Genomic DNA, 26,586 nt, shown 5'->3' on the forward strand with positions numbered 1-26,586 from the left:
ATATCTATATATTCCATTAATAATGATCTTACTTTAACATAGAATTCTGATTTTCTTCTATTTGATCCATAGATTCCCGCTACTACAATTGGTTCCCCCTCTATTGATATTTTGACTATTATAATCCTCCCCTCTTTGTCTTCATATATCAATTCCGGTTCGTATTTGCTTTTAACATACATTACAACCCCCCTCTTTTTTCTTACATCAGATGCGATGAATTCTTCCCCTAACTTTGGTTTTACCAATAGTCTTTTATGCTTAGTATTGATGTGGGTTTCTTGTAAGCAAGCAAGGTCCCACTTCTGCCTCTCTAAGATACGTTCTATTTTCTGCCTCTTCCTCCTATTATTTAGACCATTCACGTTCCATGATGACAATTTAAATTTCATTATTTATTAGTTAAAAAATTCTAAAGTTAATGGAAAGAGTTTACGTTATCTGCAGTGGTAAAGGAGAGGGGTTTTGTAATAGTTATTGGTCTGATTATTTACCACTGGCGTAGTTCTTTATCCTTCCACCCTTTGCTGAGCTTTTTCTTCTTCTTCCGCCTCATCCGATAGCTCTCCCTTTCTCCCTTCCTCATTTCTTACTTCACTTTTCCCACCTCCTAATTCTCCTCGATACTTCCTCCAAAACATATCTGCTTCCTCAAATGTCTCAAATCGTCTTCTTTTTCCTTTGAAGTTGAAGGAAATCCCCACTGGGTATTCCCATCTGAAAGATATTGCTTTGGCCTTTAATGCTTTTGTTAGAAATTGGAATTGCTGTCTCTTTTTTATCAGCCTAGGTGGGACTTCTCGTAAAATTATTATTTCCTTTCCATCTATGGTTAATTTGTTCTTACTCTTTACTTGGAGGATCTTATCTTTCATCAAATTCGATGTGAATACAATGATGCAGTCTGCCGGCCATTTGTTCATTTTTGCTTTTCTTGAGTTCACTCTGAAGATTTTCTCTGTCTTTTCTATTATGTCTTTTTCCTGTAAATGTAGCCACTTTGCTAAAGTTTCAATCATCTTCTTCCAAATATCCTCCTTCTCCTCTTCTGGAACATTTCTGAATCTCAAAGTCTTCTCTTTAATCTGCATCTGTATCATTGCTAGCGCATCCCCAGTAGCTTCCTGGATTGCTTTTTGTTCCTCCATCTCCTTTTTCAATTTGTCCATTTCTTTTCTTTGTTCCCTTTGTTCTTTGCTAATTTTCTTCACCATCTCATCCATTTGTTGATTCTTATTCTTAATTTCTTGCACTTTCTTGTCTGTCTCCTTCATTCCTTCTAGGACTTCTGTTAATTTTTCCTTTATTTCTTCATTTTCTTTTTCATTTTTTCTCATTGTGTTTTCTAATTTTTCCAATTTCCCATCAATTGTGTTATTTTTTTCTTCCAACTCTTTTCTCAATCCTCCCAAGTCCAGTTTCAAACTAATAATAAGCTCCCTCAAGTCCATTTCTTCAAGGCCTGAGTTTCTTCTTAATTGTTGCTGTTGACTTCCAGTTCCAGTCTGTTTTTTAATTGCATGAGACATTTTGCGTTCTCTTTTCCAACCACCAGATGTCCTTCTATTGTTCCAATTTTCCTTTGTTACTGCTTTTCCTACTTTGCCCACTGGGTGTCACTGTGTTCTTATTAACTCAGCTTGCCAGCTTCTGCCCTCCTTTAATCCTCTCTTTCACTATTTTGTCTTCGTCACTTCCTCCTTCTTCCTCCTTCTTGATGATTACTCAGCGTCTTCAGACCCGTGGCGCCATCTTATCTTATCTGGATAACACAAGGAATATCATTGACATTTTGGAACTTTTGCAAACGAACATCAATACAAAAGCAGTGTTAATTTTTATAGACGCGGAGAAGGCCTTTGACAACATCTCATGGAAGTTTATGAAGAAAAACCTTGAAGGGATGGGAGTGGGACGGGGGTTTGAAAATGGCATAGATGCAATTTATTCAGAACAAAAAGCTAAATTGACAGTTAACAATGTGGTGACAGAAGAGTTTAAGATTGAAAAAGGAACACGACAAGGTTGCCCCATTTCCCCTTTGTTATTTATCTCGGTCCTGGAGGTGCTTTTGAATATGATTAGAGGGGACCGGTTGGTTGAAGGGATTCAGGCCGGAGCCAAACAGTACAAACTTAAAGCATTTGCAGATGACCTAGTTTTGACATTACAGGAGCCAGAATCTAGTACGAAAAGAGTTTTAGAACTGATTTATGAGTTTGGTTGGGTGGCGGGATTTAAATTAAACAAGCAAAAAACCAAGGTTTTGGAAAAGAATTTGACACCTTTGGAATCAGAAAGGTTTCAGAAAGAGACGGGTCTAAATGTGGTTAAAAAGGTGAAATACCTAGGGGTTAACATGACTGCCAAAAATCTGAATTTATTCAAGGACAATTATGAAAAGTGTTGGTCAGAAATCAAAAAGGATTTGGAAATTTGGTCAAGATTGAAACTTTCCTTGTTGGGCCGAATTGCTGCCATAAAGATTAATGTGTTGCCAAAGATGTTGTTTTTGTTTCAAACCCTACAGATTGTGGACAGGGTGGAATGTTTCGGAAAGTGGCAGAGAGACATTTCTAAGTTTGTCTGGCAGGGCAAAAAGCCCAGAATAAAATTCAAAATATTAACTGATGCAAAGGAAAGAGGGGGATTTGCCCTGCCGGACTTAAGGTTGTACTATGAAACTGCAGCTTTCTGCTGGCTGAAAGATTGGTTACTTCTTGAGAACACTGATGTCCTGGATCTGGAAGGGTTTAACAATGCTTTTGGATGGCATGCTTATTTGTGGTATGACAAGGTAAAAGTTCACAAAGCTTTCAGGAATCATATTGTCAGGAAAGCAATATTTAATGTCTGGACAAAATACAAAGACTTATTAGAAAACAAGACCCCAAGGTGGTTGTCACCAATGGAAGCTAAGGCTCGGAAAAGACTCAATATGGAGGCCGAATGGCCGAAATATTGGGAAATAATAGAAAAAAATGGAGATACTTGGAGGTTGTAGAGTTTGGAGAGATTAAAGGATAAAGTGTGAGATTGGTTACATTATGCTCAGATTAGGGAGACTTTTAACTTGGATTAAAAAAAAGGTTTCCAGGTGGAAAAATCGAAACTAGAAACAGAATTGTTAGAACCTAAGACTAAGGTACTTTCAAAAATGTACAACTTGCTGTTAAAATGGAATACTCAGGATGAAACAGTTAAATCAGCCATGATAAAATGGGCGCAGGACATTGGGTACAACATTATGTTTGCTGACTGGGAAAGGTTATGGACCATCGATGTGAAGTTCACGGCTTGTAATGCCTTGAAAGAAAATATTATGAAAATGATATACAGGTGGTACATGACCCCAGTCAAGCTTGCAAAAATATACCATTTGTATGATAATAAATGTTGGAAATGTAAGGAGACTGAAGGAACATTCTTTCACCTCTGGTGGACTTGTCCGAGAGTGAAGGCCTTCTGGGAAATGATCTATAATGAGTTAAAAAAGGTATTTAGGTATACCTTCCCTAAGAAACCAGAGGCCTTCCTCTTGGGCATTGTTGGCCAAAAGGTGTTAAAGAAGGACAGAACTTTTTTTTTGTATGCAACAACAGCAGCAAGAATACTCATCACAAAATATTGGAAGACACAAGATTTGCCCACACTGGAAGAATGGCAGACGCAACTGATGGACTACATGGAGCTGGCTGAAATGACTGGCAGAATCCGAGATCTGGGAGAAGAGACAGTGGAAGAGGACTGGAAAAAGTTTAAAGACTATTTCCAAAAACATTATAAGCTGTACGAATGCTAAGAAAATGCACGAAAGGAAGCAACACGGCAGCAGCAAATTTAGTTGAAAGATATATGAGAATAAGTGGAATTTAAGGATAAAGATGAAATTTGAAGTAATGTTATGTTCAATCTAAGCAGTTAAGTATTTGATAAAAATATTTAAAGCTCGAGGCATAATATATGAGAACTATAAAACAAGAATTGAAATAAGGTAATAAATTGCTGTTTGTAATTTTATTATAGAGAACGCAGGAAAGGGAGATGTGAGGAAGTCCAAACTGTTATGAAAAAATGAAGTATTAACGGCTGTTATTTTTTTTTCTTTTTTATTCTATGTCTATGTCTTTGTTTACTTATGTTTCCTTTGTCTGTTACTTTTTGGTGAAGGTATTGCAGACATATATGTCGGTGATTTTCTTTTTGTTTAAAATTTGCAACAAAATTTTTTTTAAAAAAAAATAATTATAATGTCTGGGTTGTTTCTGAGATTATCTATGGCTCTCCTTTCAGCATGGTTTAGATTTTGTTGTAAGCAATCGTGTTTTCTGGTCACATCTGTTTGGATTCTGTGGCGGAAGCAGTCAATGTACAAGTCCAGTGTGGTATTGCGTCCATCAGGAGGGGTCCATGTGGAGTCCCTTTTTGTGTAACACTTTTTCGATGGTAGTTGGTGGTCAGTGTTCTGTTGGGAGGGTGGTTGTAGTTCTCCAGTGGGTTGAGAGGTGTTGTGTTGTGAAGTTGTTGTTTGTTCTGATTTGTCTTGTTGTTGTGTGTGTTGAAAATACTCCTTCAGGCGTAAACGGCGGAAAAATGTTTCCAAGTCCCCGTAGAACTGAATCATGTGTGGGGATTTGGCAGGGCAGAATGACAGTCCACGTGAAAGGACTGATTCCTCGGCTGGGCTGAGTGCTTGCTGTGAGAGATTGACAATATTGTTGATCTTGTTTTGATTAGTAGCCTGTAGGTTGGAAAGGTTAGAGAGTTTCTTGTTTTTCTGTTTTTTCAGTAGCTCCAGTTGAGAGTGGTAAATGTTTTGTTTTTCCTTTTGGAACTCTTGCCAAGCTTGGTGGTTCCTGATAGTTGTCTAATACAAGGAGTTCCTCCTTTATTAGCTTCTGTTTAGAGTAGAGAACGTTGATCAGATGTTTGAGCAGCTTCTTAGAGAAAGTGTTGCATAGTTTTCTTGCATATTCAGTGGGATACGTGGATTGTAGAGGGTTCTTAATTCTAAGACCCTTGGGTATAATGTCCAGGTTCTTGCATTTAGTAAGAAAGAAGATATCAGTCTGTACCTGTGCAAGTTTCTTGGTGAGGTTGATGGACTTCCATTTCATGCGGCTCAATGTGGTGCCTTCCATGGTTCCAGTTACAGATAGGTAGCCGTGTTGAACAGAGACATTGGATTCTTATCTCATTATACATGACTAAGCCATCTTTCACCTTCTCACCCCTTGCCTTTTCCTGTAGACCTATTGCAGTCGTTAAGAGTCGTCAACAGGCTCATCTCAGTTATCTGCCAATCTCCCATTCCCACCACCCTTCTGAGTAATACCCCTCCCCACCTTCTCACTATATAGAAGGATCTGGCAACTTCTGTTTCAGTGTATCTGAAGAAGTGTGCATGCACACGAAAGCTCATACCAAGAACTAACTTAGTTGGTCTTTAAGGTGCTACTGGAAGGAATTTTTTTATTTTGACTATGGCAGACCAACACGGCTACCTATCTGTAACTGATCTTCTAAATCACTCTGTTTCTCTTGAACCCCTTGTACCAATCCTGACATCCCTTTTTGTTCTTCCCTTACTTCTGTGACTTCCTCTCTTAATTTTTCTAATTTATCTACTTTTGTCTCCAAATTGCTAACCTTATCTCCCAATATCCCAAACTGTTCTTTTAGAACTTTGTTTGAGTTCTCATTATCTCTATGTACTTGTTCCTTCAATGATAAATTAGATTTTTCCATGTCACTACGGACCCGTTGTGTAAATTATTGCATTGATTTCATCATCTCTTTCCTAAATTCTAAAAGCTGCAGTGCAAAAGGGTCTGTCTGTTCTTTGTCGCCTTTTTCCCCATTATCGCCCTGTACACTGGCCCATCTTGCAGCTGCAGCAGCAACCGAAGCTGCTGTTTTATGTGTTGTTATTCTGTCTGGCCCCGACATTTCTTATCTGTTGGTTCCAAGTATTGTATGAGTTGTTCAAGGTCACACCTGCCAGCTCTGAATCTGTTCGGCTGTACAGCTATCACCCCCTCCCAGCTTTCTCCCGGTTTCCCTTTCCCTTTTGTCAGCTATCTCTCTCCCCGTCACACTTTCACATTCACTTTTATCCCTTAAGCAAAGGAAGATATAAAAAGAAAAAGAAAAAAGGGGAAACTTTCAATAAAACATGTAACATAGAATATGTAAATACAATATTTAACAATAAGGGGGGGGACCAGTTAATATTCCAAGAAAAAGGGAGGTAAATTAAAAAATATATTAGGCCAGTCCAATTTCCAATATTGTCTTGGAACAAAAGGCATGCACAAAACAAATAAAAAACCAGCAGAGAAGAAATTATTCTTTAAATTATACTTATCTACTTATAGTCTCTCAAATGGTGGTGGTTTGCAATATTTCCATAACTTGTAGGTCCTTTTAGTTAGTTCTTATTTTTAATCCCATGGCCGTAGTCTTGTTTTCCAAATCGCAAATTCACAGGCAACTAAAGTTCCAGTTATCAAGCAGCTGAGGCTTTGATTAACAAATCTTATTTGGAGAACTCTCCCATTTCTTTTTTCTTTTTTCTTTTTAAAGGGACGCGGGTGGCACTGTGGGTAAAACCTCAGTGCCTAGGACTTGCCGATCGTATGGTCGGCGGTTCCAATCCCCGCAACGGGGTGAGCTCCCGTCTTTCGGTCCCAGCTCCTGCCCACCTAGCAGTTCGAAAGCACCCCTAAAAAGTGCAAGTAGATAAATAGGTACCGCTATATAGCGGGAAGGTAAACGGTGTTTCCGTGTGCTGTGCTGGTGCTGGCTCGCCAGCTGCAGCTTTGTCACGCTGGCCACGTGACCCGGAAGTGTCTCCAGACAGCGCTGGCCCCCAGCATCCTAATTGAGATGGGCACACAACCCTAGAGTCGGACACGACTGGCCCGTACGGGCAGGGGTACTTTACCCATTTCTTTTTGGGGTACTTTAGAGTACTTGGGAAGCTGTTCCAGGCTCTTTTCTACTTTTATTTTGGAGGTTGCCCCCCAAATGTGCAAGAGTTCCCTGCAGGCTTCCTGTCTTTTCTTCCCCCTTTCTTCTTTAGCTCTTCCATTTTTTTTTATAAAGTTTCTTAAACCTCCAGCAGTGTAGATTTTCACTTATATCTCACTGGGTAACTGGATACAGTTAAAGTTGCAAGCCATTAGAATGTAACCATCCTGCCAGTCAAAGTTAGCTGTAGCAATTCTCCATAGCAATAAACAAGGTCTGAGTCCCATTCACAAAAAAGTTCCCTTGCAGAGCCTGTCCGCAAAGATCGGAAACTGACTTCCTATTTTGTTTCCGTTTCGCCAAATTGAAGTTTTATGGTCTAACTGCTTTAACCTCTAATTAGGAAGGTCTGCTGCTTCTGGTGACGGATCGTAGCTTCAGCAGAAGGTTGCATTGTTGCCTGGAGCGTTCTCAAGCCTCTTCCTCTTTCCTCCCGTGTGCTAAACAGCAGCCGGGGGTGCTGGGGGGGGGAGAATTCTTGCTCTGCAGGAACCCTTGGGTCCCCACACTCCTGTGGTTTTATATGGGGGGGGGTGCTGAGCTCTGGCGCTGCCCTCAAAGGCTCTCCGTCGGCTCCATGTCACAGACGACACTCAGCACGCCGACATTTTCCTCTGCAGCAGCCGGAACTGAAGTCTGTTTTCATATAATTTAGTTTATTGGATTTTTTACTTTGGTTTATTTTTGTTTAGTTAGAAATTATAAGAAAAGAGTATGTACAAATACAAGTTTAAATCAATATTTAATGGTATAGCTATTTAAGGCTGCACATGTACCTAAGATCGTGTATGGATGTAAATTAATTAAAAAAGAGAGAGAGATCGGCCCTTGGGGAGGATTGTGGCACCAGCAAACTATTAAAATACAATAGTCTTTCAGATATTAAAAGCTTCCCTAAACAGGGCTGCCTTCAGATGTCTTCTAAAAGTCTGGTAGTTGTTTTTCTCTTTGACATCTGCTGGGAGGGCATTCCACAGGGCGGGCGCCACTACCGAGAAGGCCCTCTGCCTGGTTCCCTGTAACTTGGCTTCTTGCAGTGAGGGAACCGCCAGAAGGCCCTCTGGGCTGGACCTCAGTGTCTGGGCTGAACAATGGCTTTGACAGAGGCGCCAGTCATATCAGCCGAAAAATCCCCCAGACCTGTTTGATATCCCACTGGATCCATCAGCCTCCGAGGGCGGACCTTCCTAATAGATCCCCCTCTGCGGAGGGGGAAAGGTGCTGACATCCTAAATCTCAACAGGAAGTGATCTGACCACGACAAGGGACTGATGTCAATGTCCCCCACCTTCAAATCACCCTCTTCCTGTCCAGTCCAGAAAACAAGGTCCAGAGTGTGTCCTGCCTTGTGTGTTGGGCCGGTGACATGTTGGAACAGCCCCATGGTTGTCATGGCAGCCATTAAGTCCTGAGCCGCCCCAGAGCCAGCTGTCTCAACATGGATGTTGAAGTCTCCCGGAACCAGTAGTCTAGGAGTCCCCAACACTGCCTCCAAGACCAACTCTGTCATCTCAGGCAGGGAGACTGCTGGGCAGTGAGGCGGGTGGTAAACTAGCAGAATCCCTAATCTGTCCTGATTGCCCAGCGCCAGGAACAAACACTCTAGGTCCTGTCCCCCCCCCCAAACTGGACAGAGAGCCTGGAGATAGAGAATCTCTATGTTGTTGTTGTTTAGTCGTGTCCGACTCTTCGTGACCCGGCAGACTGGAGGAGGGCAAATGTTGTCCCTATTTTCAAAAAGGGGAAAAGAGAGGACCCAAATAATTACCGCCCAGTCTGTCTGACATCAATAGCAGGGAAGATTCTGGAGCAGATCATTAAGCCAACAGTCTGTCAGCACCTAGAAAGGAATGCTGTGATCACCAATAGTCAGCATGGATTTCTGAAAAATAAGTCATGTCAGACTAACCTGATCTCGTTTTTTGACAGAATTACAAGCCTGGTAGATGAAGGGAACGCAGTGGATGTAGCCTACCTTGATTTCAGCAAGGCATTTGACAAGGTGCCCCATGATATTCTTGTAAAGAAGCTGGTAAAATGCGGTCTTGACTATGCTACCACTCAGTGGATTTGTAACTGGCTGACTGACCGAACCCAAAGGGTTCTCATCAATGGTTCCTCTTCATCCTGGAGAAGAGTGACTAGTGGGGTGCCACAGGGTTCTGTCTTGGGCCCGGTCTTATTCAAAGGCCTGGAAACGATGCCTTATGAGGAACGGCTAAGGGAGCTGGGCATGTTTAGCCTGGAGAAGAGGAGGTTAAGGGGTGATATGATAGCCATGTTCAAATATATAAAAGGATGTCACATGGAGGAGGGAGAAAGGTTGTTTTCTGCTGCTCCAGAGAAGCGGACACGGAGCAATGGATCCAAACTACAAGAAAGAAGATTCCACCTAAACATTAGGAAGAACTTCCTGACAGTAAGAGCTGTTCGACAGTGGAATTTGCTGCCAAGGAGTGTGGTGGAGTCTCCTACTTTGGAGGTCTTTAAGCAGAGGCTTGACAACCATATGTCAGGAGTGCTCTGATGGTGTTTCCTGCTTGGCAGGGGGTTGGACTCGATGGCCCTTGTGGTCTCTTCCAACTCTATGATTCTATGATTCTATGATTATCTTTAGCAACGACTTGGAGGATGGACTCAAGGGCATCCTGATCAAATTTGCAGATGACACCAAACTGGGAGGGGTGGCTAACACCCCAGAGGACAGGATCACACTTCAAAACGACCTTGACAGATTAGAGAACTGGGGCAAAACAAACAAGATGAATTTTAACAGGGAGAAATGTAAAGTATTGCACTTGGGCAAAAAAAAAATGAGAGGCACAAATACAAGATGGGGGACACCTGGCTTGAGAGCAGTACATGTGAAAAGGATCTAGGAGTCTTGGTTGACCATAAACTTGACATGAGCCAACAGTGTGACGCGGCAGCTAAAAAAGCCAATGCAATTCTGGGCTGCATCAATAGGAGTATAGCATCTAGATCAAGGGAAGTAATAGTGCCACTGTATTCTGCTCTGGTCAGACCTCACCTAGAGTACTGTGTCCAGTTCTGGGCACCACAATTCAAGAAGGACACTGACAAACTGGAACGTGTCCAGAGGAGGGCAACCAAAATGGTCAAAGGCCTGGAAACGATGCCTTATGAGGAACGGCTAAGGGAGCTGGGCGTGTTTAGCCTGGAGAAGAGGAGGTTAAGGGGTGATATGATAACCATGTTCAAATATATAAAAGGATGTCACATAGAGGAGGGAGAAAGGTTGTTTTCTGCTGCTCCAGAGAAGCGGACACGGAGCAATGGATCCAAACTACAAGAAAGAAGATTCCACCTAAACATTAGGAAGAACTTCCTGACAGTAAGAGCTGTTCGACAGTGGAATTTGCTGCCAAGGAGTGTGGTGGAGTCTCCTACTTTGGAGGTCTCTAAGCAGAGGCTTGACAACCATATGTCAGGAGTGCTCTGATGGTGTTTCCTGCTTGGCAGGGGGTTGGACTCGATAGCCCTTGTGGTCTCTTCCAACTCTATGATTCTATGATTCTATGACCCCATGGACCAGAGCACACCAGGCACTCCTATCTTCCACTGCCTCCCACAGTTTGGTCAGACTCATGTTTGTAGCTTCGAGAACACTGTCCAACCATCTTGTCCTCTGTATGGGATCTTGTACTGTATGTACAAGTATGGGTTTGTGTATGGGAGCTTCTCCCTGAGATAACTTGGGAAGAGCTGTAGCTCAGTGGTGGACCATCTACTTTGAATTTAAACAGTCCCAGAGTCAGTTCTCAGTATCTCCAGGTAGGGCTGGGTGTTGTCCTCTGTAGGAAACCCTGGAGAGCTGGTGCCAGTCAGTGCAGACAATATTGTGTTAGATGGAACACAACGATCCAACAGGAGGCAATGATGGCCACCAAATCAGATGGCTTTAAAAGAGGTTTGGGCAAATTCAAGGAGCATAATGCCGTCAATGACTATTAGCTATGACAGCTATGCTCTGCCTCCATGGTTGGAGGCAATAATACTTCTGAATGCCAGTTTCTGGAAACAGCAGGAGGGGAGAGTGCAGTTGTACTTGGGTGTTGCTTGCCAGTCTCCCACAGGCATCTGGTTGGCAACTGAGAACAGGGTGCTGGACTAGATGGGTGATTGGCCTGATATATCAGGCTCATCTGTGTTCTTTTGTGTGGCTCGATATAAAGCAGCTTTCCATGTTGTTGAACTTTACTCAGAACATTTCTGTGTTCGTGTTTTCAAAAAATTACAAATAATTATTTCTCTTTCTCTTTTTTATTTTTGTGTTTATCTGCAGAATGGGTGCATGTCGTTGGTGCACCTCTGATGATTCAGTCGTCAACCTGCTAAAAAGTTATGCTTCCTCTACATTGCCTGCAAATGAATTTGCTTCAGCCAATAATGATCTCTGTTACTGCATAGAGTGTGTGGATGAGTACCATAAAGCAAAGGATGAGTTGCCATCCTTCCATGAGGTAATTTGCTTTGATTGATAGCCCACTATATCCTGGCTGTGTTGGGGCTGGCTGATGACAGAGACAGTCATAGCAGATTTGGGCAGGCAGAAGGCCAGTAGTTATTTGATAGCTTCAGGGGTGGGTAGCTTGATTCAGCTGGTGGTAGAGGTTGGTGGGGTTGCTCACCTGAAGTCGCAGTGATGTCATCAGGTGTCTCATTCCCCCCTCCCCTATGTGATGTGCAGCACTTTGAAGCCGCAACAACAACAAAATATTGGGGGTGCCAAACAAATCTCTTCCTTACCTTCCTCCCGCCTGCTGAAATCTGCTTTGGGCTGTAAAGTGGGTGGTAGCCACCCTGGTGTATGATCCTAAGAACTGGCTTAAAATAAGATCTCCAATTTAAAAAAGACAGCCCACATGACTGCCCCCTGGAGAGCTGATGGTCAAGCAGAGCAGGCAATACTTGGATAAATGGGCCAGTGATACAAAGCTGGTTTATATGTAAGAAATGGGATCTGTAAAGGTGCCCTTAGGAATGTAAGCACTGCGCAGTTCCAGCTCACTTAGAATAATAATAATAATAATTTATTATTTATACCCCGCCCATCTGGCTGGGTTTCCCCAGCCACTCGGGGCAGCTCCCAATCAGATATTAAAAACACAATACAGCATTAAACATTAAAAACTTCCCTAAACAGGGCTGCCTTCAGATGTCTTTTCCTTGACCTCTGATGGGAGGGCGTTCCACAGGGCAGTCACCTCTACTGAGAAGGCCCTCTGCCTGGTTCCCTGTAGCCTCACTTCTCACAGTGAGGGAACCGCCAGAAGGCCCTTGGCGTTGGATCTCAGTGTCCGGGCTGGAAGCCCAGCAAGATGGGCGGGGTATAAATAATAAATTATTGTTATTATTATTATCGCCCAGTCCTTCCCGGCTAGCTTTTATAAGCCAGGATGGGCAAGGATCCAGGAGACAGGTGGTTGGTTTCACTTGTCCAAGCAGCCTGTCCACATTCTCGGAGGTAACAGATTGGAATTGATCCCATATAACATGACTAGACAGGACTCCAGCACTCTCCCGCCCTGGCCCTGCTCCCACGGTGGAGTCTACCTCCTTCCGAATCTGAGCGACTTTATCTGCAAAAAACTTAGCAAAAGCATTGCAGGAGACCTTGGGGTCCCTACCAGGCCCCGGTGACGAAGGTGGTTTCAATAGATTGCCAACCACTTGAAAGAGTCTCCTGCTGCTGTTTTCTGCAGATGCAATAGAGGCAGTGGAGAAGGTCCTTTTTGCCGTCGCCACTTGGTAGGCTTGACGTTGACCTGTAACCTGTGTCCGATCCGATTCAGAATGAGTTTTCCGCCACCGGTGCTCTAGCCATCTCAACGATTGTTTCACTGCCCTCAGATCCGGGGAAAACCACAGGGCTGCCTGGGCTCCATGCAATCGGAGAGGGCGCTTTGGAGCCAGGCAGTCAATAGCCCTGGTTAACTCCGCATTCCAACGGGTCACCAGGGAATCAGCTGAGAGGCCATCAACGTGGGATAAAACATCCCCTACCACTCACTGGAAGCCATTTGGATCCATTAAGTGGTGGGGGCGGACCATCCAAATTGGTCCCACCTCCCTGCAGAGGGGATGGGTCGCGGAGAAGTCAAGTTGCACCAGGAAGTGATCTGACCATTGGCACAGAATAAAAGTGTGGTGTAGCTTTTTCTGGGGGTGATGCACTTGCTCACTTAAACTTAACGGAGGGGAAAACACAGGGATTTGGACCAGGGAACAGCAATGTGAAAGGAGGGCAGGGATCTGTGAGTGGACAGAAATATGTTAATGTTAATACATAACATAGCATACATTTAATATTGTTTCAGTTGTGTGTCACAAGCACATTAGCTATATAGCTTGCTGGGTTCTAGCCAACAATGTTTTCCAGGTAGACCCATTGAAATATATATCTGCCTAAATTAGTCATGCCCATTAATCTAAATCGGACTTCAGTTCAGAGAACACTAGATACAATCAACTGCATTTTTTAAAAGTTGCACTCATAAGCTGGCTGCAGCAACTATGAAAGTAAATCATAGAATCATATAGTTGGAAGAGACCACAAGGGCCACCGAGTCCAACCCCCTGCCAAGCAGGAAACACCATCAGAACACTCCTGACATATGGTTGTCAAGCCTCTGCTTAAAGACCTCCAAAGTAGGAGACTCCACCACACTCCTTGGCAGCAAATTCCACTGTCGAACAGCTCTTACTATGTTTAGGTGGAATCTTCTTAGGTGGAATCTTCTTTCTTGTAGTTTGGATCCATTGCTCCGTGTCCGCTTCTCTGGAGCAGCAGAAAACAACTTTTCTCCCTCCTCTATGTGACATCCTTTTCTATATTTGAACATGGCTATCATATCACCCCTTAACCTCCTCTTCTCCAGGCTAAACATGCCCAGCTCCCTTAGCCGTTCCTCCTAAGGCATCGTTTCCAGGCCTTTGACCATTTTGGTTGCCCTCCTCTGGACACGTTCCAGTTTGTCAGTGTCCTTCTTGAATTGTGGTGCCCAGAACTGGACACAGTACTCCAGGTGAGGTCTGACCAGAGCAGAATACAGTGGCACTATTACTTCCCTTGATCTAGATGCTATACTCCTATTGATGCAGCCCAGAATTGCATTGGCTTTTTTAGCTGCCGCGTCACACTGTTGGCTCATGTCAAGTTTGTGGTCAACCAAGACTCCTAGATCCTTTTCACATGTACTGCTCTCAAGCCAGGTGTCCCCCATCTTGTATTTGTGCCTCTCATTTTTTTTGCCCAAGTGCAATACTTTTCATTTCTCCCTGTTAAAATTCATCTTGTTTGTTTTGCCCCAGTTCTCTAATCTGTCAAGGTCGTTTTGAAGTGTGATCCTGTCCTCTGGGGTGTTAGCCACCCCTCCCAGTTTGGTGTCATCTGCAAATTTGATCAGGATGCCCTTGAGTCCATCATCCAAGTCGTTGATAAAGATGTTGAATAAGACCGGGCCCAAGACAGAACCCTGTGGCACCCCACTAGTCACTCTTCTCCAGGATGAAGAGGAACCATTGATGAGAACCCTTTGGGTTCGGTCAGTCAGCCAGTTACAAATCCACTGAGTGGTAGCATAGTCAAGACCGCATTTTACCAGCTTCTTTACAAGAATATCATGGGGCACCTTGTCAAATGCCTTGCTGAAATCAAGGTAGGCTACATCCACTGCGTTCCCTTCATCTACCAGGCTTGTAATTCTGTCAAAAAACGAGATCAGGTTAGTCTGACATGACTTATTTTTCAGAAATCCATGCTGACTATTGGTGATCACAGCATTCCTTTCTAGGTGCTCACAGACTGTTTGCTTAATGATCTGCTCCAGAATCTTCCCTGGTATTGATGTCAGACTGACTGGGCGGTAATTATTTGGGTCCTCTCTTTTCCCCTTTTTGAAAATAGGGACAACATTTGCCCTCCTCCAGTCTGCCGGGACTTCGCCTGTTCTCCAGGAATTCTCAAAGATGACTGCCAGTGGTTCTTAGATCACATCTGCCAGTTCTTTTAATACTCTTGGATGCAGTTCATCTGGCCCTGGACACTTGAATACATCTAAACTAGCCAAGTATTCTTGTACTATCTCCTTAGTTATTCTGGGCTGTGTTTCCTTTGCTGAATCATTTGCTCCAAATTCTTCAGGTCGGGCATTGTTTTCTTTATCGGAGAAGACTGAGGCAAAGAAGGCATTGAGGAGTTCAGCCCTTTCTGTGTCCCCTGTTTGCATTTCACCATCTTCTCCTCTGAGTGACCCCACTGTTTCTTTGTTCTTCCTTTTGCTACGGAAGTACCCAGAAAAGCCTTTTTTGTTGCTTTTAACCTCTCTAGCAAGCCTGAGTTCATTCTGTGCTTTAGCTTTTCTGACTTTGTGTTTAAACGTGCTGGCTATTTGTTTGAATTCCTCTTTGGTGGTTTCCCCCCTTTTCCATTTTTTGTACACATCCTTTTTTAATCTTAACTCAGTTAAAAGTTCTTTAGATAGCCACCCTGGCTTCTTTAGGCACCTTCCATGTTTCCATCTCATTGGTATTGCCTGACATTGTGCTTTTACTATCTCCCTCTTAACAAACTCCCAGCCATCATGAACTCCCTTTCCTTTTAGTATTACTGTCCATGGGATCTCACCCAGCACTTCCGTAAGTTTTATGAAGTCGGCTTTCTTAAAGTCAAGAAATTGAGTCCTAGTATGCTTGGCTGCTCCTTTCCGCTGTATAGTAAACTTCAGAAGAGCATGCTCACTCGCGCCTAATGATCCTTCCACTTCTACCCCACTAACCAGGTCATCAACATTGGTTAGGACCAGATCTAAAATGGCTGTTCCTCTTGTTGCTTCTCCCACTTTCTGGACAATGAAGTTGTCTGCAAGGCCAGTGAGGAATCTGTTTGACCTTATGCTCTTGGCTGAGTTTGACATCCAACAAATATCCGGGTAATTGAAGTCCCCCATTACTACTATCTCCCTTCCTTGTGCATGCTTGGCCATCTGTTCCAGGAAGGCATCATCTATGTCCTCCGTTTGGCTTGGGGATCTATAGTAAACTCCCACAATGAGGTCTCTGTTATTCTTCTCTCCCTTAATTTTGACCCAAATGCTCTCACTTTGGCTTTGAGGTTCTAAATCTTGGATCTCTTCACAGGTATACACATCCCTGACATATAACACCACTCCTCCTCCTTTCTTGTCTGGTCTGTTTCTCTGAAATAGATTGTATCCCCCCATTTTTACATTCCAATCATGGGACTTATCCCACCAGGTTTCAGTGATGCCTATTATGTCATATGTAGTTTGCTGTACCAAGAGCTCAAGCTCATCTTGTTTATTTCCCATGCTTTGCGCATTAGTGTACAAATTTTCTGCATTTAACTCACTTTGTAAATAAGTGTTTCCTTGTGTGAAAAATAAAATTGCCTGCAAGTCCTTTTCTTCCCCTTGCAACCCTAATGTTTCTCTGTCTCTGTCTGTCTGTTTGTCTGTCTGTCTCTTCCTCTCTCCCTCTCCTTAAAAAGAGTTCCTCTTTGCTCTGAAAACAGAGCTCAAATTAACTGTTGCTGTTTAGACTTTCAAGTGGGAGCAGCTGCTTAGTTTTGTTTTGTCCCAGTCACCCTTGGTGTAACTCAAAATCTGAATTGCACGAGGCATGATCTAACTAATTAAGTCTGCTTAAGTGTACTATACGCAAAGCTATTACCAGCTGCAAACTTTGGAGGAGTTTTTTCACCATGCCCAGCTTTTTCCTCTCCTCTGTCTCATTCTTCTGGCACACACGTTTTAATACTTATCTAACCCTGAAAAAGAGTTCCGGGGAGTGCCAAGACTTGCTGACTACATTCTGACATTTCAGCTTCTTCTAACAACAAGAAAAAAACTAATGAATATAGGAAGAGCCTGATGAATCAAGCCAAAGGGGGCCCACCTAGTCCAACATCCTGTTCTCACAGTTAGTTGTGTGAAACCCATCAGCAGGGCCCGAGCACAAGAGCCCCCTACCAGTGGCGGAGCGGAGAGCAGGCGGGGGTGGGGCTGGCATGCGCCACCTGCAGCAGTGTGGTACGCCCAGTGCAGGTGGGGGGGCAGGTGCGATGGCACCCTGCCGGGATCGCACTGCCGGGGGCAGTGCGCTCCCCCCCACTCCTCTTCCTCCACCAGTGCCCCCTACCCTCCTGTAGTTTCCAGCAACTGGTATTCAGAAGCATTACTTCCTCCCAACTGTGGAGACAGATCATAGTCATCATGGCTAGGAGCCACTGATAGCCTTCTCCATGAATTTATCTAATCCTTCTTTTAAAGTCATCCAGGTTGGTGGCAACCACTGCCTCCTGTGAGAGCAAGTTCAATAGTTTAACTATGTGCTGCATGAAGAAGACCTTTCTTTTATTTGTCCTAAATCTTCAAGCATTCAGCTTCATTGGAAGTCCATGAATTCTAGTGTTATCAGAGAGGTAGGAAAACTTTTTTCCATGTCAAGCAAACATTTATAAACTCCTACCATGTCACCCCTTACTCGCCTTTTCTTTAAACCAAGAAGTCCCAAACATTGCAACCTTTCTTCATAGGGGAGTCACTCTATTCTTTTCATCATTTTGGTGGCCCTTTTCTGAAGGTTTCCAAACTTCACAATATCCTTTTTGAGGTGAAGCAACCAGAGCTGTGCACAGTACAGTGGTACCTTGGTTTAAGAACAGCTTAATTTATGAACAGCTTGATTAAGAACGCTGCAAACCCAGAAGTAGGTGTTTTGGTTTGTGAACTTTGCTTTGGAAGCAGAACATGTTCCGCTTCCTGTTGAGTGTAAATTGAGTCCCCTGCTGCTATGGGAAAGCACGCCTTGGTTTAAGAAGGGACTTCCGGAATGGATTAAGTTCGTAAACCAGGGTACCACTGTATTCGGAATGTGGTCGCTCCATAGATTTGTATCGGTGTGCTTGGAATTTTTTTTCTCTTAATGGACTAACACTATGCCCTCGTTATTTTAACAATTTTCAGAGAGGTAGCCATGTTACTCTGTTGCAGCCTAAGCGACTAATTTCTTGGTCTTTGGGTGCCACTGGGCTTTCTGGGTTACTGCAGTTTTCTGTTTTTCTTTTGTCTGCCACTTCTTTGCCTTTCTGTTGTATTGCTTCCTTTCCTGTTTGGTTTAATGCTTAAGCGTCTTTTCAGTATTTTGTCTGGCCAGTTAGCCTGACTCATAAAACAGTTTGTTCTTCCTTGCCTGGATCTTCCAGGATCTTGGCTATATATCTTTTCTAAAACCTTGCACAGTTATTGAGAGTCCAAACGTGTGTTTGAAGACTGTGATTGAATTACAAGATGGCCAGGGATATGTTTGTGTGGCTGCTGAATAGACTCCATGTAAGTAAAGTACACAGTACCATTTGCCAGTGCTGAGCTCCATTCTGTCTTGACCCTTCCATTTGCAGCATTTTTGTGTTGGCACAGCTTTTAAAGTTCATTTCTTATTTAAAAATGTCTTCTCTGCCTTTGAAATTGTTACAAAGGAAGCTGTCTTGTAGATAATTAGACCACTGGTCAATATAGCTCAGTATTGAGAGTCTCTCCCAGCCCTGCCTGGAGATGCCTGGGATTGAACCTGGGACTTTGTGCATGCAAATCAGGTGCTCTGAGCTGCAGCCCTTCCCCTTACAGCCCCTGCTGGGAATCTGAGGTGAGAGACCCACATAGCCCATAGTTGCCCGCAGTTCCAGTCACCACCACACAGAGGCAGCTGAAAGTCCAAAAAGTTTACTGGTGCAGACGATATTACAGTTCTGGACAGTGCTATATACATACAGCTTGTAGGCTTTCCAGATACTATTGATGTCTGGCAACTTTAACCTGTTGCAGGATCTTAGCCAGACCCAGTTGAATATAGCAGAGCATATGCAGACTTCCAGAAGCAATCAGTTGCAGGCAGGTAGGATCCTCTACATGGATCACTGCCTTGCCGTGGCGAAGGGGCTTGAATAACTCAGAGAAGCTATGAGCTATGGCGTGCAAGGCCACCCAAGATGGACAGGTCATAGTGGAGAGGTTTGACCAAACGTGATCCACCTGGAGCAGGAACCGGCAAGCCACTCCAGTGTCCCTGCCAAGAAAACTTCATGGACAAAGACAACAGGCACATAAACGTTATGATGCTGGAAGATGAGCCCCTCAGGTCAGAAGGCGTCCATCATGCTACTGAGGAAGAGCGGAGGACAAGTACAAGTAGATTCAGAGCTGATGAAGCAGCTGGGCCAAAGCCGAAAGGACGCTCAGTTGCGAATATGCCTGGAAGCAAAAGGAAAGTCCAATGCTGTAAAGAAAAATATTGCATAGGAACCTGGAATGTAAGAACCATGAACCTGGGTAAGTTGGATGTGGTCAAAAATGAGATGGCAAGAATAAATATTGACATCCTGGGCATCAGTGAACTAAAATGGATGGGAATGGGCGAATTCAGTTCGGACGACCATCATATCTACTACTGTGGGCAAGAATCCCGTAAAAGAAATGGAGTGGCCCTCATAATCAACAAAAGAGTGGTGAAAGCTGTACTGGGATGCAATCTCAAAAATGATAGAATGATCTCGATACGAATCCAAGGCAGACCTTTTAACATCACAGTAATCCAAGTTTATGCACCAACTACTGGTGCTGAAGAAACTGAAATTGAGCAATTCAATGAAGACTTACAACACCTTATAGAAGTGACACCAAAGAAGGATGTTCTTGTCATTATAGGGGATTGGAATGCTAAAGTAGGGAATCAAGAGATAAAAGGAACAACTGGCAAGTTTGGCCTTGGAGATCAAAACGAAGCAGGGCAAAGGCTAATAGAGTTCTGTCAAGAGAACAAGCTGGTCATCACAATCACGCTTTTCCAGCAACACAATAAATGACTCTACATGGACATCACCAGATGGGCAGCATCGAAATCAGATTGATTATATTCTCTGCAGCCAAAGATGGAGAAGCTCTATACAGTCAGCAAAAACAAGACCTGGAGCTGACTGAGGCTCAGATCATCAGCTTCTTATAGCAAAATTCAAGCTTAAACTGAAGAAAGTAGGAAAAACCACTGGGCCGGTAAGATGCAATCTAAATCAAATCCCGTATGAATACACAGTGGAAGTGAGGAACAGGTTTAAGGATTTAGATTTGGTGGACAGAGTGCCTGAAGAACTATGGATGGAGGCTCGTAACATTATACAGGAGGCAGCAACGAAAACCATCCCAATGAAAAGGAAATGCAAGAAAGCAAAGTGGCTGTCCAACAAGGCCTTACAAATAGCAGGGGAGAGAAGGCAATCAAAATGCGAGGGAGATAGTGAAACATACAGGAAATTGAATGCAGATTTCCAAAAAATAGCAAGGAGAGACAGGAACGCCTTCTTAAACAAGCAATGCAAAGAAATAGAGGAAAACGACAGAATGGGAAGAACCAGAGATCTGTTCAAGAAAATTAGAGATATGAAAGGAACATTTTGTACAAAGATTACCATAATAAAAGACAAAAGTGGAAAGGACCTAACAGAAGCAGAAGACATCAAGAAGAGGTGGCAAGAATACACAGAGGAATTATACCAGAAAGATATGGATGTCTTGTACACCCCAGGTAGTGTGGTTGCTGACCTTGAGCCAGACAGCCTATGGCAAGTTCTTAAAGAACTGGGAGTGCCTCATCTGTCTCCTGAGAAATCTCTATGTGGGACAAGAAGCTACAGTTAGAACTGGATATGGAACAACTGATTGGTTCAAAATTGGGAAAGGAGTACGACAAGGCTGTACATGGTCTCCCTGCTTATTTAACTTATATGCAGAATTCATCATGTGAAAGGCTGGACTGGATGAATCCCTAGCCGGAATTAAGATTGCCGGAAGAAATATCAACAACCTCAGATATGCAGATGACACAACCTTGATGGCAGAAAGTGAGGAGGAATTAAAGAACCTTTTATTGAGGGTAAAAGAGGAGATCGCAAAATATGGTCTGAAACTCAACATCAAAAAAATGAAGATCATGGCCACTGGTCCCATCACCTCCTGGCAAATAGAAGGGGAAGAAATGGAGGCAGTGAGAGATTTTATTTTCTTGGGCTCCATCACTGCAGATGGTGACAGCAGCCACAAAATTAAAAGACGCCTGGATACAACCTAATTATGCATAATGTACTTTTGCTTTCTTTTATCCTATATAATTCCTTGTGAGTTATACTTCTATAGCCAAGAAGCTTGAATGCAGTCATTTTTTATCTGTTGTGGTGTCTTTTTATATATATTTAAAATAAATGATTCTGATTTATTCCTTCTTAAAACTGACGTGTTCTGTCTGGTTGTTGCCACTTGACCATTTCATAGAATCATAGAATCATAGAATCATAGAATCATAGAATCATAGAATCATAGAATTGGAAGAGACGACAAGGGCCATCGAGTCCAACCCCCTGCCAAGCAGGAAACACCATCAGAGCACTCCTGACATATGGTTGTCAAGCCTCTGCTTAAAGACCTCCAAAGGAGGAGACTCCACCACACTCCTTGGCAGCAAATTCCACTGTCGAACAGCTCTTACTGTCAGGAAGTTCTTCCTAATGTTTGGGTGGAATCTTCTTTCTTGTAGTTTGGATCCGTTGCTTCGTGTCCGCTTCTCTGGAGCAGCAGAAAACAACCTTTCTCCCTCCTCTATGTGACATCCTTTTATATATTTGAACATGGCTATCATATCACCCCTTAACCTCCTCTTCTCCAGGCTAAACATGCCCAGCTCCCTTAGCCGTTCCTCCTAAGGCATCGTTTCCAGGCCTTTGACCATTTTGGTTGCCCTCCTCTGGACACGTTCCAGTTTGTCAGTGTCCTTCTTGAACTGTGGTGCCCAGAACTGGACACAGTACTCCAGGTGAGGTCTGACCAGAGCAGAATACAGTGGCACTATTACTTCCCTTGATCTAGATGCTATACTCCTCTTGATGCAGCCCAGAATTGCATTGGATTTTTTAGCTGCTGCGTCACACTGTTGGCTCATGTCAAGTTTGTGGTCAACCAAGACTCCTAGATCCTTTTCACATGTACTGCTCTCAAGCCAGGTGTCACCCATCTTGTATTTGTGCCTCTCATTTTTTTGCCCAAGTGCAATACTTTACATTTCTCCCTGTTAAAATTCATCTTGTTTGTTTTGCCCCAGTTCTCTAATCTGTCAAGGTCGTTTTGAAGTGTGATCCTGTCCTCTGGGGTGTTAGCCACCCCTCCCAGTTTGGTGTCATCTGCAAATTTGATCAGGATGCCCTTGAGTCCATCATCCAAGTCGTTGATAAAGATGTTGAATAAGACCGGGCCCAAGACAGAACCCTGTGGCACCCCACTAGTCACTCTTCTCCAGGATGAAGAGGAACCATTAATGAGAACCCTTTGGGTTCGGTCAGTCAGCCAGTTACAAATCCACTGAGTGGTAGCATAGTCAAGACCGCATTTTACCAGCTTCTTTACAAGAATATCATGGGGCACCTTGTCAAATGCCTTGCTGAAATCAAGGTAGGCTACATCCACTGCGTTCCCTTCATCTACCAGGCTTGTAATTCTGTCAAAAAACGAGATCAGGTTAGTCCGACATGACTTATTTTTCAGAAATCCATGCTGACTATTGGTGATCACAGCATTCCTTTCTAGGTGCTCACAGACTGTTTGCTTAATGATCTACTCCAGAATCTTCCCTAGTATTGATGTCAGACTGACTGGGCGGTAATTATTTGGGTCCTCTCTTTTCCCCTTTTTGAAAATAGGGACAACATTTGCCCTCCTCCAGTCTGCCGCGACTTCGCCTGTTCTCCAGGAATTCTCAAAGATGACTGCCAGTGGTTCTGAGATCACATCTGCCAGTTCTTTTAATACTCTTGGATGCAGTTCATCTGGCCCTGGAGACTTGAATACATCTAAACTAGCCAAGTATTCTTGTACTATCTCCTTAGTTATTCTGGGCTGTGTTTCCTTTGCTGAATGATTTGCTCCAAATTCTTCAGGTCGGGCATTGTTTTCTTTATCGGAGAAGACTGAGGCAAAGAAGGCATTGAGGAGTTCAGCCCTTTCTGTGTCCCCTGTTTGCATTTCACCATCTTCTCTTCTGAGTGACCCCACCGTTTCTTTGTTCTTCCTTTTGCTACGGACATACCCATAAAAGCCTTTTTTGTTGCTTTTAACCTCTTTAGCAAGCCTGAGTTCATTCTGTGCTTTAGCTTTTCTGACTTTGTGTCTACACGTGCTGGCTATTTGTTTGAATTTCTCTTTGGTGGTTTCCCACCTTTTCCATTTTTTGTACACATCCTTTTTAATCTTAACTCAGTTAAAAGTTCTTTAGATAGCCACCCTGGCTTCTTTAGGCACCTTCCATGTTTCCGTCTCATTGGTATTGCCTGACGTTGTGCTTTTACTATCTCCCTCTTAACAAACTCCCAGCCATCATGAACTCCCTTTCCTTTTAGTATTACTGTCCATGGGATCTCACCCAGCATTTCCCTAAGTTTTATGAAGTCGGCTTTCTTAAAGTCAAGAAATTGAGTCCTATTATGCTTGGCTGCTCCTTTCCGCTGTATAGTAAACTTCAGAAGAGCATGCTCACTCGCGCCTAATGATCCTTCCACTTCTACCCCACTAACCAGGTCATCAACATTGGTTAGGACCAGATCTAAAATGGCTGTTCCTCTTGTTGCTTCTCCCACTTTCTGGACAATGAAGTTGTCTGCAAGGCCAGTGAGGAATCTGTTTGACCTTATGCTCTTGGCTGAGTTTGACATCCAACAAATATCCGGGTAATTGAAGTCCCCCATTACTAGTATCTCCCTTCCTTTTGCATGCTTGGCCATCTGTTCCAGGAAGGCATCATCTATGTCCTCCGTTTGGCTTGGGGATCTATAGTAAACTCCCACAATGAGGTCTCTGTTATTCTTCTCTCCCTTAATTTTGACCCAAATGCTCTCACTTTGGCTTTGAGGTTCTAAATCTTGGATCTCTTCACAGGTATACACATCCCTGACATATAACGCCACTCCTCCTCCTTTATTGTTTGGTCTGTTTCTCTGAAATAGATTGTATCCCCCCATTTTTACATTCCAATCGTGGGACTTATCCCACCAGGTTTCAGTGATGCCTATTATGTCATATTTAGTTTGCTGTACCAAGAGCTCAAGCTCATCTTGTTTATTTCCCATGCTTTGCGCATTAGTGTACAGACATTGAAGTCCATTAATCATTCCCCCGTGTCTCTTATTTAAGGATTTTTTCCTCCCACCACTAGGTCTGCGTGCTGTTTGCTCCATTTGGTCTATGACATTTGGATGATCATCTTCATCAATTGATAGACTCCTACCTTCAGGAGCACTGTCTCCCTCCCCCACATTAGTCAGTTTAAAGCCCTCCTGATGAGGTTTCTGAGATTTTTGGCAAAAACATTTCTCCCAACCGTTGTGAGGTGCAGCCCATCGCTTGCCAGAAGTCCATCTTCAAGAAACTGCAGTCCGTGATCTAAGAATCCAAACCGTTCCTGTTTACACCATTTGCGAAGCCAGCTGTTCACTTCCACGATTTTTCCCTCTCTCCCTGGGTCACGTCGTTCAACTGGGAGGACAGATGAGATGACAATTTGTGCATTTAGTTGCTTCAATTTCCTGCCGAGAGCCTCGTAGTCTCTTTTGATCTTCTGGAGGCTATTGCTTGCAGTGTCATTGGTTCCCACATGAACCAAGAGGAAGGGGTATTTGTCAGTGGGTTTTATGATTCCTTGCAGTCGTTCAGTTACATCTTGGATCTTAGCCCCAGGGAGACAGCACACTTCCCGAGACATCTTGTCAGGCCCACAGATCACTGCTTCTGTTCCCCTCAGTAGGGAATCCCCTATCACCACTACACGCCTCCTCTTAGGTTTGGTCGGGGTTCTTCCGTGAGCTGTCCGTTCCAAGGTCGCCTGCACATTCCCTGAGGACTGACTTTGCTGCTCATCTTCATATACCTGATCGACTGTAATGAGGGAGAGATCCTCAAATGGAGTCTGCTCTTCGTCTTCCATGCTAGGGGAGAGGACCTCAAAGCGATTGTGTATTTCTAAACAATCAGAGCGAACCCTGGGCCTCCTACTTCTTTGAGTCACGTTTCTCCATATATCTGGCTCCTGTGTTGGTGAACTAGCCTCCTTCTCAGGGGAGTCCCCTGTCTCCTCCTTGGTGGAGACGGTGTGCTCTGTTGCTTCCAAGAAGAGCTCCAGCTCTCTAATTCTTTGGAGCGTAGCTACACGTTCCTCCAGTTGCTGGACTTTGTCTTTTAAGAGGGCAATCAACATGCAATTGCTGCAGGTAAAGCTGCCTGCAACCTTTGGCAAGATGGCAAACATTGCGCAGGAACCGCAGGCGACTGCAGCTGTTCCCTCCCCCTCCATCTTGAGAGCATGTCGTTGGGGGTGGCTACAGTGGTCCTCCATCATAAAAAGCGTGAAGACACGACAAATAACTCCCCCTCAAAAAAAACCCTAGGTCTCCCCAACAAACGTTTGAGACTAGCTCCCCTAAATCTAAAAGATGGATCAAACTGCGCATGCCGCTGCCCTGCTAGCTCTGATAAGCTCCTCCCACAGCTAATCACCTGCGTCAACAGAAACCCTGCCCCCTCTGACCTTTGCACAGGGAGAACAGCTAATCAGCCACAAAGAAACACACACACACAAGACAACCCTTTTTGCTCCTTCTTCAACTGCTGCCCTGCTAGCTCTGATAAGCTCCTCCCACAGCTAATCACCTGCCTCAACAGAAACCCTGCTTTGGAAATACATCAGTCGAAAGTGGAAATATTTAAGGGTATTCCGAAACATCTTTTGGACCTTAGGTCCAATTACAGAGATTTGGTCGACCTGTTGAGAAGCAACGGAATCATTTTTAGGTGGGAATTCCCCCAAGGCCTATCTTTCAGTTATAAAGGGAAGAAGATAAAAATAAGATCAGAAGACGACAAAGATAAATTTTGGAGAGACCACGGAGAAGACCTGCAGAAGAAAGTTACAGGGGAGCTAAGAGCACTTGTAAGTGAAACTTTAGACATACCAGATTTACCTCCGGAACTAAAAGATCGCCTGAAGAAGGTGATACCACCGACAGAACAGGAACAGGCACTGGGTGCAGTTGGAGGAGAAGCAAAGTAACTACATCATGGCTCTGCAACTATTAAGTTGGAATTGTAATGGTTTGAACTCCCCTCAGAAAAGGATATCTGTGTTTCATCTATTAAAAAAGGAACAATTGGACTTGATTTGTTTACAAGAAACACATATAACAAGGTTACACAGGAAACTATTGATTAATAAAAGACTTGGTCAGGAGTTTTTTTCATCGGGCAAGGTTAAAAAAAGAGGGGTTGTGATTTATGCAAAGGACAGATTATTACCGAAATTTATTTTTAAAGATGACCAAGGAAGATTTGTGGCAATTGAAATTCAAATACAAGGAGAAAAATTTTTGATAGTAGGAATTTATGCACCAAATGAGGGGAAATCTGTTTTTTAAAAAAAGTTGCATGA

The sequence above is a fragment of the Podarcis bocagei genome, assembly GCF_964188305.1.
Source record: "Podarcis bocagei genome assembly, chromosome: W".
Lineage (NCBI taxonomy): Eukaryota > Metazoa > Chordata > Lepidosauria > Squamata > Lacertidae > Podarcis > Podarcis bocagei.